The following is a 17,577-nucleotide window of genomic DNA, read 5'->3' on the forward strand; positions in this document are numbered from 1 at the left end:
CACAGATGTACATACAATATAGTTTAGGCAAATAGGTAACCGGTTACAGTACAGTGTGTGTGTGTGCAGTTTCATGTCCACAGCATGTACCTGAGAGCAACTGCACTTTACCTGCCACACCCTGTATATTACTACACATGCTGTGTTATTTTAGAAACGAACATTGTTTTACTTTTCACTGAATCGACAATCAAGAACACTCAATATCGCTAAAAACCTACGCTAAAAACCCTATGCACACGGCAATACATAAAAAGGTGACTCAGGACACAGCACACTGACAATTACAAAATTGCCTATATTGCTTTTCTCCAGTTCAGAGTTGTGTATTGTATAGCCTTTTATGTGCTGCGCCCTGTACTGCGAGTTTTTAGCGACTTTAATGCAGGACCAAACCAGTTTTGAGGGCCCAAATTTTAACATCGTTCGACAAGGACACATGTGACTTACTTGTGAATATAGTCGCTCATAGGTTCGCGCTGCCCACGGAGTTCAAAATATGCCACCTTCAGGACAGTCATATTGAAGCATAGAAGTTGGAACTCTTCGTGGGTTGTAATGCACTCATACTGCAGTCATTCGGCAGTGTTTTCCAGCTCCTAGCAGCACAAACATTCGATCTCCTTCGGCATTATGACACACCAGCCGCACCGGCACCATAAACAGCAAGTGCGCATTAAATATCAGGAGACGAAATTTCAGAGAACGTTTACATGTTCGATCACAGTGTGCGTTAAAAAGCTGATCGCTTACCTGTCTGTCGAAGACAGGCGACTGATGCTCTTTGCTTCATCTGTGACCGATGTTCATAGAGCTCTAACTTCGTCTCGCATTCGCGGCATCGACGACGTTTCGAAAGCAAGGCTACCGAGAGCACGCAGCACGCAGAATTTCCTTCTCGATCGCAGAAAGGTCAGAAAACAGCTCCGGGCTCGAAGCCTCCGCATTTCAAGCTTCGACGTCCATATTGAAGATCGCTTTCCGGACGGATGCCGCCGCTCTCACAAACTCACTAAGAACAGAACTTCCGGTCCGGGCGCCCAATGAAACATGCACCTCGTGCTTTCGTCACGCACACGGAAATTGGAGGATGTCCACTACAAAGAGGCTAGATTTCGGCGCCGATTGCGCGAGTTGAGGAGGAAAAGCGAAGCCGGTTTTAGGCTCCCCGTTTGGTGAACTTTGCCGTCGCGCACAGCCTAAATATTTCGCGTGTGGCTTGGAGGCATATTATACCTTCGTAATAGATGCAAACGAAAGATATGTCGAACTTCTGGTCAGAGTCCCTTTAAAGAAGACGAGCGATTTCTTTCAAAGGGGAGGATGTTTAGAGATGTATAAGCCAGATGGCATCAGTCCTCACGGGCGCATCATATAACACTCCTGCTCAGGCTCCCTCTGTACGCTCAACAAATATATATATAGTGTGCACGCAAGTGTATGTACCTCTCTCTCTGTACGCAGCAATGCAATCAACCAGTTAACGTCCCTAAGGACACGAAACAAACGTAACAAGCTTGTTTTCCTTTTATCGCTTGTGTTGACCGTACTTGACTCAGTTTCGGCATTTACCGAGTATAGCATTTAGCTAAGAAGCAAAGAATCCCCATTACGAAATCTCTGGTGTGGTATGTTCATTGGGAATACTATGAAAAAAAAAATGAAGAAGTACACCGGCCCCTGGTTCCCCCACACTCCCACTCACCCCTGGTTCACTTGAACTGCAACCACGCGCACAGCGCGATCCGAAAGCAGTTCATAGAGAATATCATAGATGGCGCCTGTGCTGAGTTCAGAACCAGTCCGAACCGGTATGAACCGTGTTTTTTTTTACACCGGAGTTGAATCGGAGATGAACCATTTTCCTCGAGCCCGAACGAAATCCGGAGCGAAAAACGTTTCGGTTCGACACTCTGAATGAATGTGAGGAAGATTGGTGGTAAGTTCCGGTACGAAGGTTGGTTGACGCACTTCTCGTGGTGTGAGATAACCGATATGTGTGGATTGAGTATATATCAGCGGCTTGTGACCGTCAAGACATGGAATTGACAGCCTTCGAGGAAATAGCTGAAGTGGTATGTCGCGTTAAAACCTAGAACAGTGACGTCGCTTGTGCGTTTGCGCAGGGTTGGCCGACCGTTTATACGGGATGTCAGTGAACCTAACTTTTTTTTATTTGCTAAGAAACTACAAACAATTCGGCTAAAATATTTCGCACATAATTTTTGTGTTCCCTAATGGACACACAGCGTGAGTATCGTTCAATTCTGTGGCACTAAAAAATGGGCGTAGCTGAGCTTAAAGGTGGTGTCCGGACAAAAAAAGGCAGTTGAACTGAAGGTGCGATCAGAATAGTGGTGCCTGAAATACGTGTAACTGGAACATTTCATTTTGAAACAGTAGTAAACATTAGAAAATTAATTTTTAGCGGATTTCGCAGCTGGCTGCGCGTTCAGGGATGAATTCTGGCAACAATGTGCGGACCAACGTCACTCGAGTCGGTTTGAAGGCAGGCTGTCCGTCACAAAATGCGGTCTTCTGACTCGCAGTCTGCTGCCGAACAGTCCCTAGAAACAATTCTGTTCATGCTTTCGGTGGTATCGGATTGCAACCAGCCTGGCGACGCCGTCCGATTGGGAACCTCGCTGGCAATGCCAATTACGTCACCGGAAGAGGCAAAGCAGCGAAGGGCCGTTTCAAGTGGAAGCTGGCAGTTTGTTTCGAATTCAATGTTTTTGATGCTTTGTGAAAAAACACGAACGAATTTTGCGAGACTTTTTTGGTTTTTTGTTCTTGAAAGTCATCTCCAGGTGGATCTCATACTAGGGCGATTTCATTCAGAATCAGGCAGGGCCCTAACCTTTGGGTCTCCGATTTTTTCCGTTATTTTTTATGGGATAGCCCCACCTGTGGCATGAACACTGGCGTTGGTCCCAGGTTCCGAGACGATGCGGTAGGCGAGATATAAAATCAAGAGCGTCAGGGGTGAAAATAACGGCTGTGCTCCGAAGCGATTTGTGCCTACTTTGAAGCGATCTACTCCGGCGTCTGTAAGTACCACAGCCTCCTATCTTCCGCAACCTATTCACCATGTCATTGGCTCTGGGGCTGATTAATAATTATTGTCTCCGACGAGCGAAACCTTTTGTAAAAAATCCTAGAAAAGCCATCCCTACCGAATTTTACGCATTTTTTGTACCCATATGTCTGCGTTCGGGATTTTAGCAAAACAATGAGCTACAAGTTAAACGAAAGTCTAATTTTTGCTCTGTTCACCGATGTGCAGCACAATTCTCTATCCTGTTTCGTTTCGATAAAATTTGCGCCGCAGGTGTCAGAGGTACGAAAATTTTGTCAAAGTTCGCGAGGCGCGTGCGTAAAAAGGCCATGATGGATTTGTAAACAAAAAATTCTGGTTCACGACGAATGCCTTAGCTTTCTTTTGACATACAATTCATGGTTGCTAAAAGCTTCGTGACTGAGTTACAGCGCTCACAAACTGCCATACTTCGCCACGCCCGACGGACCGGCGTACTTCGCCGTCACTTGCTGTTTTCAAGCATGTGCACTCACCACAAGTTTATAAATGCTGGTGCATGAGCCACAATACACGTACCAGTTCATAACGAATATATATTCGCTTCAGAAGCATTCCACTTTGCAGAAAAATGAAGGAAAACCGGTAAAGAGAGGAACAGGGAATGGCAATGAGATCAACAGGCGTTTAATTTTCCATATTTTATTAAAAGAGAACAGTGCCTTAAGGATGCATTAAAGCGTGGTCGTCACTTCACGCATTGTTCTCCCAAGGGAAACATCCTCATGTGCACTTCTGTCAGCTTTGTACCAAACGTGACATGAACGAAGGCCGGGTACTGGCCGCACCGACCACCATTCGGTCTGTTTCGATTCCCTGAATGCTGCCACTTCATCTGAAGGCAGGTGCAAGATATGCGTTGTGTGCCCTCGTTCTGTCAGCACCGAAACGAAGACCTGAGCCGACAGAATTACGTCCATTGCTTGAGACCGCATGTTGTACACACTTGCTGCGTGTTTAAGCGAGCCCCCTACTCCATCACAGGCATTCTTCCCATGTCCACTCGCTGAAAATATCCAGTGTGTCAGCAGAGTGTCACGGCGCATCTCATGTAACTCATACCTGTTTTTGAAATGCGCCACTGCACCGTCCGACACATAGACGACGTGTGAGAACACCGGCAGTATGTCATCAAGGGTGTCCAATATTGTCTTCAACGCAAAAAGCGCGTACGCTGTATCATGGCGCAGGTCATCGCTTACCGTTGCCAGGCTAACGGTGTAAGATTTTGCCGTTGCAACGCACGTAGAGAGCGATACATGGCTTCTCGGCCAATAGTGGCTCTGGACTTCATAAGGCAAATTAATCGTCCAGTTCTCCGCAAAATCGAAGTGAAGGACAGTGTGTCGGAGCCTCGGGAAAGATTTCTCATTCCAAACGGCCTCTGAATGTTGCGAATGTGGTCGTGCTTTATGAAGAGTGCAACCCCCTTGTGGAGCTCCTTGACGAATGCGCGACCGCTCATCGTTTTTCTTATGAGGTCGCCGGACTCCCACAACGCGAGAACAACTTCATCTTCTGCACTTATTTGTAAAGTCTTCACTGTTAACTTTTTAGCTCCGGCGCATGCTTGGCACTCCTGGAACAGGCATGCTTCACTTATTCACTCAGGGATGGGTCACATAAACACATTAGTTTAATGCTGTCTTTACACAGATCACGTGCAGAGATTGTGTTCACGGCAATAACGACAAGTTCGAAGTTGGCACAGTACGTGCAAACACACTGAAACTGATGGGGTGTCACTCGAACCCATTTCGGCCGAAGTGTGTAAAACTTCGTCAATCCTAGCTTTATATCCGGGTGATCGTGTTTGAACATGTGGTACGTCTCTCTTATGGATCTCGTCATGAATCGCTTCACAACTGCTTGCTTTTCGCCGTCCTGCCGTATGTGAATGACATCTTTCTTATTCGGGCTTCCTTAAAGGTTGTGCTGCGTGCATCCCAAGAAAAAAAAAAGAAAAAAAAATCAAACACTACGAAAACGCATACGTGCTCGTATTCACCCCATTCGACTTGTTCGTTTCTTTCCATCCTTTCTTTATTTTTTATTGTTTGCAAAGTGGAACGCTTCTGAAGTGAATGTATATTCGTTATGAACTGGTACGTGTATTGTGGCTCATGCACCAGCATTTATAAACTTGTGGTGAATGCACATGCTTGAAAACAGCAAGTGACGGCGAAGTACGCCGTTCCGTCGGGCGTGGCGAAGTATGGCAGTTTGTGAGCGCTGTAACTCAGTCACGAAGCTTTTAGCAACCATGAATTGTATGTCACAAGAAAGCTAAGGCATTCGTCGTGAACCAGAATTTTTTGTTTACAAATCCATCATGGCCTTTTTACGCACGCGCCTCGCGAACTTTGACAAAATTTTCGTACCTCTGACACCTGCGGCGCAAATTTTATCGAAACGCAACAGGATAGAGAATTGTGCTGCGCATCGTTGAACAGAGCGAAAATTAGGCTTTCGTTTAACTTGTAGCTCATTGTTTTGCTAAAATCACGAACGCAGACATATGGGTACAAAAAGTGCGTAAAATTCGGTAGGGATGGCTTTTCTAGGATTTTTTACAAAAGGTTTCGCTCGTCGGAGACAAGAATTATTAATCAGCCCCAGAGCCTATGACATGGCGAATAAGTTGCGGAAGACTGGAGGCTGTGGTCGTTACAGACGCCGGATTAGATCGCTTCAAAGTGGGCAGAAATCGCTTCGGAGCACAGCCGTTGTTTTCACCCCTGACGCTCTTGATTTTATATCTCGCCTAACACGTCGTCTCGGAACCTGGGACCAATGCCACTGTTCATGCCACAGGTGGGGCTATCCCATAAAAATGTTGGAAAAAAATCGGAGACCCAAAGGTTAGGGCCCTGCCTGAATCTGAATGAAATCGCCCACTAACGTTAGAATTCCGGATTCCTCGCGGACGCCACCTTAAAAGTTCGCCCAGTAGACCGCGCGGTGGCTGTTGGAAAAGTCATAAGCGATCAAAGAGCCCAGCGTTGGTGTCCAGGATTTCGCCAAGGTTCAAGATTCTTAGATATACTGCTTGACGTTGATGGTTTCTGCATGGTTGACGCAAACAACAACAACTTTATTCCAAGATGATGACTGGGGAGTTTCATCGCAAGGGGCGATACTCTACCCCATTGCTGCTGGTGATGCGGGGAATGAAATAATGAGCCCCTTCACAATAAGGATCGAAGTAAAGTTGATGTCGTTCCCTCGTGTAGCGTTGGCTGGTCATGGCGATGTGTTCAATGGCGGCCGGGACTGCGCAGGTTGTGCACATCATTGTCTTGCTCAAGTCCAACTTATAGCGAAAGAAAGGGGTAAAGGCGACGTTCATCCGAAATCGACGCACGAGGCACGTGAAGTGGGGAAGTCTACTTGGCATACTGAAGGACAATGTGGGGTTCACTGCGTGGAGGGGTGACTACCATGTGATGTCATGGCTGAAATATAGGATCATCTATTACCTTTTGAGAGTTTGATGGAAACGACTTCACGGTTGCGGTGGGCTGCTGCAGCCGCCGAATCCGCTTCGTCGTTGCCACGTATTCCGATGTGGCCAGGGATTCACTACAGAGCAAACCGCTGCCCCCCCTCCCCCCTCTTCTACTGTCTTGTGTACATTCAGGGTTCCCACAACCACCGGTGTCAAAGATCCTCGGATGTCAATGCTCCCTATACACAGCAGTGCAGCTTTGGAGTCGGAGTATACCACCCATGAACGTGGTTGGGATTCAAGTGTCGCCAGAACGGCATAAAGCTCCGGAGACGCCCTTACAAAAACAGTTTTCACCTTTTAGTGGTCTTCTTATGTACTTCCTTTATACCATGTCACCTTTCTATGGTTTGCTCCTTCCTTTGTACCCGGTATACAGTCAGTCTACCTACCTCTTGTGCACTTCCTTTAGCTTTCACCGCTGTGGTCGTTTTAACGACTTGGTATGTAGACTGTTGGTAGACCATTAATGTACCACTACAATAGCGCTTTCATGCTGTTCATTGCGGATGGCAATAATTTGGAATGTGGTTACTGATTACATTACACTTTAGTGACATTAATTTGACCTTGACCGCAAGCTTACTTGCAGTGAGTTTGTACAAGCGACACGTCAGAAAAATAAATAAAATCTTATATTCACTAATAAAAAGTACTAAATTTCTGATTAACAGTTGTATCGCAAATAATTCTACAATTAAGGGACTGCAGATGTTTATGCAATGGGGCAGCATCAGTGAAATCCACAGAAATTCAAGCATCACAGTAAGTGGAAAAATTCTTAATACCAATATGTTAAGAGTCACGGTTACGTAATGACATGAAACAAACAGGAGATTGACAGCACAACAGCACAACACAAGCAGCACACAACAACAGCACACTGTAAAAAAATAGTCGTGAAAAATACGGGCATATCGCCGCGGGCGCGATCCCGTGTTTTCAAATCACGCGCGTTTCCTGTTATTTCGTGGGGGAGGAGGTGTCTGGGCATGCGCACTGGATCCGGGATCTGCATGGCCTCCAGCAACCGGCACCTGTGTGAGGAACGCAAGCGTGCCCCTACTGTCAAAATCGTCAAAGTCAAAGCTGTGCCTCACTCGTGGGCTTTCGCAATAAGATTTTGAAGGTATGTGAACTCTTATTATGTCCTTTATGCTGTCAGCTTTTTGGAATAAAGGGAAATATGCGCCGCCGTTGTGTGTTACCAAATACGTAGTGAATGGCACCTTCAACGGAATGTTGTCGCCTTCCGCTGTGTTCTCACTTGTCACACTGTCCATGTCGTAGCCATGCATGTTCTTAAAACTTTCTTCTCAAACCACTAAAATGAGCAATGTGTAACATTCTGGAACTAGTGGATGGGTGTGCGTTCATCCTCGCGGACATTTGAAATAGGCCGGGGTTCACCAACGCCGGTTAACGAGATTGAACGCTCAACCGAGATTGAGTACCCTTACACCTTTTTATTAATAATGTTAATTCGGGACGCAAGATTTATTTTAGAAATGCTTGTCAGTGCTGTCGAAAGAGAGTTGAATCGCACTTCCAAGTCGAGGGACCCTTAATCTAGTTTAACCGACGTTGATCGAATGAGGCCATTGTGTACAGCCGTCGTTCATATAATTTTAAGTGTTTGCACTGTTTATGAGGCAAATATCAGCGCTCTATACAGAATGCATGAAACAAACATGTGGATTAAACAGTAGCAGAAATATTGGTAAAAGAGTTGCCGAGACGTATTTTTCCTTGTTCCGTATACGCTAGAGTATATCTTCGTTGTTAGCACCAAAAGCGTTCGACGACATCGCCTGATATGAACGGGTATCAAGTTACGGCACCGCACTGATGGCACACCAGCAAGAAGAGCCCGCTTTGAATGGGAAGAATAACGTTTGCGCGTCTCTGAGTTTAACAATATAACTGTGATAATATGATCATTGACACATTTCTTGGTGACACACATGAAAAAGAAAATGCCAAAGATCAATGTAGTATGATTGATGTCTGAAGGTTGTGTCAGGGCAGGGTGTATGAACTTCGCAGTTCTAAAGGCAGCAACTAGCCAATCACAGGCGATTTTCTCCATTGTCTCTGTTTCCTGTCTGTCATTGATACGGCAAAGTGCAGAGAAAAATTTTGCAAGCAGTAACGAGCGCACAATGCTTTATGGTTATTTTTTATTATATATTTAGTTTGTTTAATGTTGCATATTTTCTTGTGTCTCATGATTATTATATGAGAGTTCAACTGTTTGCATTACTGAGTGAGGTATCCAATCTTTCTTTCGCACAAAGCTGGCCAGAGAGCTGTGGAGTGAGGACCCCCAACACCACGCCTCTGCTATTGGTATGAGTGCTTCCATTTCTTGGAAGTTTTTTTTACTGCTATTGGCACCTTGCAGTGGTCATTTCTTCTTCTTTGTGTAAAACATATTTCTGTTTTGTGCAACTGAAAGAAAGTATGCTGTCACAAAACAAGAATCTGTGCTGCAGCTGCAACATGGGCTCTCAAAGCATTTGCAGTCACTGCAATAGATTTATGTACATCTCTCTCTCTTATAGGGTCATCACTACTACACTTCTCAGGCATTGTTCTTCCCTTGGACAATGACAAAACGCTAACTGCAAGAAGCGTGGAGAAAGGATTGGCGCTTCAGCTCAGAGTGTATTTCAACTACGATGTGCAGTGCCCGCCACCAACATTTCTTATGCTACAATCCATGCAATGGTATGCGTTCTCATGTATTACACTCATCATATCATAAATCGTTATCACGTAGTCGACAACTACTCCGCTGTATTCGTGCTTGTATTGTTCATTCTTACCGTGGGGTTAGAATAACTTTCACGGCCATGTGTTTCAAATGTTTCTTTTTTTTGTCTTTCTATTCCTTGGTTTCACAGATACCGAAAAACCTGCTGCTGCTCTAGGCAACGTGGTGTTATTGCCAAACTTGGTTATCATACATTGACTTGTGGACAGCTAGGTTTGCAGGGCAGCTAGGTTTGCAAAATTTATTGTGCCAGTTCTGGTGGCAGAAGAAAATTAGTGGCCTTCTCTGATTCATGAACAGATGGCCGACCTGCACATGAAGCTTTGAAGGCAGTTCAGCACCTGACATGGTACAGCATGAAAAATTATGATTGTTGAAAAATGCCCTCCTTTTTATTCCGCAGCTATTTTGGACACATCAGCACTGAAAGAGGAACAAAGCACCCCAATGGTAATCAAGCTTAAGTAGCATGCCTGCTTGCGTTCTATCACTCATCTGCGAACTGGGGTAAAGTTGAAAGGTAGGTATCCCATTAGCCCTTTCTTAGTCTGCAATTTGGTGCTGATTATTTCTATTTGGTCCACATTTCCCAAAATTACATACTTTTGACCGTTAACTATTGTGCTTTTGAGGCCCTATTTGTGAGTCTTGGTATTGTTCCTTGCATCTTCTGCATGTGTTCGTTAGGATAAGCTGAATACTACAGGGCACAACAGAAATACTTCTGTGCTTTCAAGTACTTTGTCCACGTATGTGCATTGTGCTTTTTAAAGTGCACAGATTCAAACTGTGTGTTGAGCACTTCAGTTAATACATAAATATGTCTTGTCTTTTCTTATGCCTTACAATCAATGTTCCTAATTTCATGTTTTGTTCTGATTTCAGGAGTCATTCCAAGCTGCTGTGCTGGAGAAAGTTACTGCACTGTACATTTCAGTGAATATATTGCTTTATGAACACATAACAGGTGGTGTGGGTGTCTGATTATGATACAGGCCAAACACTATTTCATGAAATAATAGACAGTAATTTTTGCAGGCTGGTGCGTGTTTCTATAATACAGTATCCAATCGAAATAATGGTTAGCCATTAAACAACAAGAACAAGGTCCCATCTTTTAGCTCGGGTTAACACGTAATGTAGGAATACAGGGACATGTGAATTTCACGAGTTTGTGTCGTATATCTCGAAAAAAGTTTTCAGTCTTTTTCACGGTGTTCACAATTAATACAGCTGCCATGCATTTCCTTTTTTTTTCAGGGAATATTGTTTGCAGTGCAGCTGGCACTTGTCTGAAAACTGCCTCACATCTTTGACATTTGTGCTTCTGTACAGTTGCAATATCATTTTTAGAACCACAAATTTATAAAACGGAGAAGAAATGCAGGGGCCTGGCCTGCCCAGGGTATCCCTGGTGGGCAGACTTTGGCCAGACAGTGGGTAGATTTTTAGTCACCAAATTGTCGGTAGACGTTCTACAGGAAGGTGTGTTCCAATAGCCCATAAAAAGGTGACGTGGGTGGTAGACAGTCTGGATACTTTCTATACACAGTCTCATGGCTGGGTGATTAATGTTCTACCCACTTCCTGAAGAAAGGTGATCAATCTTTTTGTAAGGGCGTTGACGAGGTGCGGTGCGATAATCGATAGCCTCGTGAGATGGACGCGGTTGGTATAACAAAAGGCTGCAGATGATCCGTCGCTGGTGGAAGGAACATCTGTGAACACGGCGGGACAGTTGCCGTACATTGTGTCCATTACTGCCAGCGTGAGTTGTCTGAGGATGGGAACTGGGTGTTAATTTTTCTTCCTGGTGAGGCGTGTAGAATTAAACGATGGAATAGATGGCCCTGGAAGCGCCTACGCGGGAACAGCAGGGGCTGACGGCGCCGCCGTGAATGAAGGAATGTTAGACGAGGCATCACGGATGCACTGGAAGACACTGCTGTTTCCGCTTACGGATCTTTCGTACAAGCGGGTGAGGCCGGCGGTGAGCGGTCAACCGCGGATACAGCAGAAACAGTTTCGCTACGGCGAAGGACGTCTAGAAATTCGCTGGCTTCATCTATTACCATGCGCGTTTCAGCGCTGCGTGCTACCCCAAGGCACTTCCGCAGGCTGCATGCTATAGTGACCGCCGAAGTTCGTGTTCTGATGTTTGAGGTATTCCATGCAAAAGTTAGCTATACTCACAGGGGAAACGAATACGAAATGTAAATGCCATCCGAGAATGACGACGGTGATTTCTGGTTGATCTTTCGGACGTTATTACCATGTGAACGCAAAGACAAGTAACAACGAAATTATGCTGTTAAAAATACCATCCGGAACTTTTGCAGTTTTTTCGCTTTAAAGACGTCGAAATAATTAAAAAATGGTTTTCCCAAAAAATATCAGTTCTGTTATGGTGGGCTAGAAGGGACTGGTGTGCATAGCGCCATATTCAATACATGAAATGCGCGATGCCCCTGTTTTGAAGCCAATAAGCTCCTGAGCTCCGGCGCTATGCGCTCTCTGTGAACCAAGCGGGTTCTCGTTGAACTAGTCTAGATCTTTGTAACGAAACCACGTGCCATTTGCTACCGTCACGACTGCCTAGCCGACGATCCCAGCAAGCGAAAGATATCGGAATTTTGCGAAGCACGTGGCCGCATGTGTTATCTTCGTTTAGTTAATTAGTTAGTTAATAAATTAGTAAAATAAAGTAAACCTGGAGCTTTCAGCAACCCACCATGGGTGCTACCTGCTCCATTGCAAGAGCTGTATAGCTATTACATCCTCTGAATCAAAATCCTCACAGCAATCAAAACAAAACACAGCAGGATCCCTCACATTCTTACGGGTACTCAATCAATAGAGAGGGAAAACAATATAGCTCACTACATATCTATAAAATGCGCGCAATCAACGGAAGGCAATCCGTCTGCTGGTAGCCTTCTTGAGTGAGACTGGTCTCACAACTGTGTTGTGAACACTAAGTGCGAACTCCATCTTAGTGTTAACTGCTGACACCGTATCTTCGTTTGGTGATGACAGACGGGGCGAAAAACAAAATAAAGAGTGATTACTGCTTCCGAGAGCTCGCCTCCTTGATGGTTTCTTTCTCTTCACTCTTTGTTTTCAACCTATAGATTATGGAGTTGCTGTGTATAGGAAGCTGGGAACATTTTGTCATGGAACATAGGCCGATGGTAGATTGTTCAACTAAATTGTCATTTAGCTAAACTATGGTACATTCTGTACAGTGTACCTCGCCGCACATCTTATTTGTTATATAATTATTTTGCTCCTTATATATAAAGGCACATGGTATCGGCGATAAAACACGAAATTGTATACTGGTGTTGTAGTGACATTCGCGTGTACAGGACATGCGTGGACCCTCAAGAGTCTTCCCTCTGCCTGTAGCACCGCTGTAGTATTCTCTTTGCACGCACGCTTTTAGTGTTGATCAATAGAACAACGGAGTCTGATAAAGCCACCTAAGAGCGCTGTTAACGTGGCATTATACAACAACAAGTACATTGATGACGACAAATTGGGAAATTCACCACCTTGGTTGTGGCCCACTACCGACAACTACAATGCTGATATTATAGAATTAGAGTTTCAAGTTGAAAAGCCTAATATAGGTGCGCCCTATGACCTGCTAATAAGTGTGTGCTTGGCATGCCCCCCGCCCCCCCCCCCCCCCCGCCCCGTTATATTACCTCTGTCATGCTATCCTCACTCGTTCTGAAACCTTTGTCCTACATTTTGCACGTTAACCCGTTCACCATATGTGCATTTGTTTGCCTTCTCACCGCTTGTAGTCCTGGGGTAGCGAGTCCGACGCTGTCGCGGCTCACATCCCCATCTTTTTCTCTTACTTCATCATCGCCACCATCAGGATATATTAAAAAGGGTATAACATAGTTACAAATGGAACCTGTTGACATTGAATACGGTTAAGGATATAATGTCATGATTGTTGAAAATATAGTCCCACATTGGGGGGGGGGGGGGCGATAGTCGTGACGTTGCCCGCCTAAGCGTGGCGGAATCTTGCGATCTCATGCAACTGTTGCCGGCTGCGGCAACAGTTGCATGCCTTCTTTCTTGAACACACTATGTAGTTACATGATTTCCAACAATAACACATCATAAAAAACTTATAATTGCGGGTGATTGCGGGTGTAAATTAGGAAACATTAACCAGAGTTGGAGGCTTCATGAATGGGAATGCACTACTAGGATATTGCCTTTTGCTATGATCTATCCCAAGTCGTCAGGAGCTACACCACAATTCAAGAACCTTCTGCTTCAATACTTATCTGGGGACAACGGTCAGTGGTTACTGTGGAGGGCACGCCAAATCTGGCAATCCACACTTGATCTATTCCTGGCATGTAACACCTTTGACTGAAAATGGGACTGCGAAGTACTTGGTGGACTTTCAAATTACAAGATGGTTCTTGTGAGATGCACCATATAAAATTTAAGCATGATAGACCTAAAATCCAGACATTCTACGGTTTTCCTAGGGCAGGTCCTTGTACAATTTTAACCAGATCTGTAGCATCACGAGAAATGTTAATATGACCTGAAATTTTTTCAAGGCCACTTGTACACATGTGCATAACAAAGTTCGTGGCCAAGAAGTCTTGCAATGTTTACACTCGAAAACCATGGATAACAAGCGACGTTTAGCATCTTAAACGTCGCATAACAAAAATTAGACGGCGATGTAAACTAACCCTGGTTTGACGAAGGTTCTAAAGGAGGAAATTAAGTTAGGCTAAAAAGAAATATTATAGCCACGTCTTTGTTGCGTAGCCCCAGAAAATTTGGCGTATGATTACTCTAAGTATCGAACAAAACAGGAACAAATGACGCACAGCACGGAACAGATAATATAGAAAATGTGGCGAACTCCTTTAATCATAGATCCGTCAACGTTGTCTCAACACTTAAAGCCCCGAATTATATTATGCCAATGAGGAAGCTAAATATCAAGAAGTCTTCTGGGGTTTGGTTGGTGAAGGAAAAAAAAATGGATATGCTCGTCCAAAAAGACTCGGGACTGGCTACTTTAGGGACGCGTTATTGAGGTGGGCAAGACAATATTCCGAATGATTTTCTTAGAAGGTACGCCGAGTGGGTTGCGTAATTCCTCCAAATTATTTTCCAGATGTCGCTGGACGAAGGGATTGTCCCGAACGAATGGAAATGCGCTCGCGTAAAACCGATACGTAAGGCAGGAGCCTCGTCTTTGGTTTCGAATTCCCTTTTCTTTCCATCTGTTGTAAATTGTTAGAGCACATCTTTTCCAAAGAAGTACATAACACCATGATCAAGTAACATCATGAATGGATTACTAACTCCCTTGCAGCATCGATTTCGTGGGGATTACTCCGCTGTCGGATTTCATCCACGACTTGGCATTAGCTTTAGATAATTAGTACCTACAAATTGACATTGTTTTCGCATCTCTCCAAGGCATTTGACGGTGTACGTGCCCTATAGAAAGCTGACACTTAATACCAAGATCATGGCTTGGCTCTGGGACTCCCTGTGTGATCGAACCCCAGTTTGTATAGGGTACAATGAAGTTAAGTCATCCTGCGTTGATTCTGGGCACATTGCGGTACAGCCTGCCTATTCTACACGGCCTCAGCGTATCCGGAGAGCGTGAGCTTCTCAATATTCAGGCCCGAAGCCTCCGCGTCTGTTTGGGAGTTCCTAGAACGACAGAAACCTATTCTGTCCTGGCAGAGGCACGCGAAACTCCAGCAGGCGTCCTACGAGACGTGGAAACACTCCGGATATTGCGCGGTACCTCACACAGCATCCTTACCATCATCTTCGGCTCATTGATATTGACTGTCCGGACTCCAGCATTGGTATTGCTGTTGACCGCCTGAAAGTGCACCTCCCCACCACGCCATCAGTGCTTTCCTACGCCCCGCCGATGTGGACTCTTCGCAGGCCTCCTGTATGTGATCACATTCCTGGTCTTCTGAAGAAAAACTCTGTACCTCCCGTTGTTGCTCACCAACTTACACTGGAGCACCTTAACTCAGCGTACTCTCAACGACTCCCTGTGTACACTGACGGATCAGTGTCTCAAGGCGGATCTACTGCAGCCTTTTATATGCCAAATGAAAACCTTGAAGTGGCGCACAAGCTCCCCTACGAAACATCATCTACAGAGTCCGAGCTCTTCGCCATACTGACCGCGTTGAACCACATAGCGGTATCACCGCCTGGCGCTTGGGTTGTGTTCACGGACAGTAAGGTGGCGCTAGAAGTTCTAGCAAATTATTGTTCCAATCGGCGGCCTAGACACCATGATAGTCGCAATATACAACCGACTTCTATCCTTTGGTCATAGCCTGTGTTTCCAATGGGTACCCAGTCACACCGGCCTGCACGGAAACACCCGCGCAGACGCCTTAGCACGTCGGGCACATGGGGACGGCACCTCCAATAACTGTCTCCTACCACTTTCAGCCTCATCGTGTCGGTTACAGACACAGCCACTCCGTTATAACGGCACTCGGCAGTTTCAAGAGGACGCTGTCCGACTGAACGACCATCTCCGGTCTATCGACCTGTCGATGGATTTCGTTGCCACACACCACTGCTCGCGTCAAGAAACGTCCATTCTACACCGACTACGCCTTAATGCCGCCAGGACACCTCTACTCCTCTGTAAAATGGGTCTTCTCCAGTCGCCCAAATGCCCCACTTGCGCTGTTGTAGCTGATGTGCCACACCTTCTTCTCGACTGTCACAGATTCGACACCCCTCGAGCCACGTTGAGACGACGCCTACTCGAGCTGCGGTGCACGGACTTTTCTCTGGCCACTCTGCTCGGCCCAGTACGAGATCACACACAGCGGTCTGTGACCAAAGCAGTTCTGACTTTCTTGAGAGATTCAGGTCTGATGAACAGCCTGTGAACTCAGTCGTGAAATCTCATTCTTCTTCTGTGATTCATCTCATCATTCCTTCACCGTTTGTTAGTCATCTTTTTTTTTGTCATCTTTGTCATTAATCTACCTCATCCTTCTTTGATCATCTGTTAGTTTTTCGTTATTTCCCCCCCAAATTCTTTTTCTTTATTTCTTATTTCTTAACTTTCTTCCTTTAATTCTTTCTTATTCCTTCCTATTTCTTTCTCTCTTTAATTCTTATCTTTTCTTTTTATTTATTTATTATTATTTCTTATTTCTGGAATAGCAAGCCGACGTCCCGTTTGGCTGACCTTTCCCCGTTTTTTTTTTCCTTTTCGTCTAATAAATATATCCCCCCCCCCCCCCCCCCCCTGCGAAGAGTGAGTATCACATCTGGGCTACACGACAGGAGTCAGTCTTGAGACTTTTGCTGTTTCTTGTTCATATAAATGATATGTTAAGTAACATTATTTGTAAAACACGTTAATTCGCTGACGACTGCATAATACATCGCGCGATATATTCCGAAAAACGTAGGGATATCTAAACGTGCGTCCTCGATATGCCGATAGCTTGTTTTTTTTTTTTTTTTCCCGGTGTGCTTTGCTTATGGCTCACCGTGCTCACCTGGCTCGCCTCATACTGCGCACCTTTGCAAATCAGTTTAGAATACATCAAGGAGTGGTGCTACAAATTGCAAATGATGTTGAACATCTACAAAAACGTATGCATGTTGTTAGATGTAGAACAAGAGCTTTGCCAACATCATACTGCTTGCAAGGGTGCTTAGTAGTAGAGAAGACACGCGGGTACAAATATCTTGGGATCACCATCCCGTCCGATTTTAGATATAATTTTCACATCTGCTTAAGAAGCATTACAGTCAAGAGAAAGCCTCTTCTATCTTAGAGGAACACTGTACTATGCTACTGCTTAGGTCAGACTACTGGTATCGTCACGTACGCAAAGGTAGCTTGGGACCCCATTACCGCGACTCTTCTGCGAGTTTCTTTCGAATTGGCGCCACTATATGAGTGTATTATGTGAACATATTATAATTAATGTACATTCCGTACTCCTTCCAGGGTCCCTTCTGGGACCAGCAATATTCTGAAACAAATAAATAAATCGTTATATTTTCGTGTCGTCCTTTTTGTCTTCCGGATTGCTTCCTTCTACAGACTGCTCATATGCAGACTGTAATCAGCAATTCTATCGCTTCCGTTGGTTTGCTGCAATTAACATATATCTCACGCTC

The 17,577-nt window shown here is 45.0% G+C and overlaps 1 long non-coding RNA gene across 1 annotated transcript; it reads left to right on the forward strand.

Moving 5' to 3' along the window:
* The first annotated feature begins 7,635 nt into the window (after window positions 1–7,635).
* LOC135395503 (uncharacterized) lies at window positions 7,636–10,327 on the forward strand. The gene is made up of 5 exons (XR_010423127.1): window positions 7,636–7,734; window positions 8,903–8,954; window positions 9,170–9,335; window positions 9,785–9,901; window positions 10,267–10,327. It is a non-coding gene; the product is annotated as an uncharacterized LOC135395503 (long non-coding RNA).
* Window positions 10,328–17,577: the final 7,250 nt, after the last annotated feature.

This window comes from Ornithodoros turicata, chromosome 5, assembly GCF_037126465.1.
Source record: "Ornithodoros turicata isolate Travis chromosome 5, ASM3712646v1, whole genome shotgun sequence".
Classification (NCBI taxonomy): Eukaryota; Metazoa; Arthropoda; class Arachnida; order Ixodida; family Argasidae; genus Ornithodoros; species Ornithodoros turicata.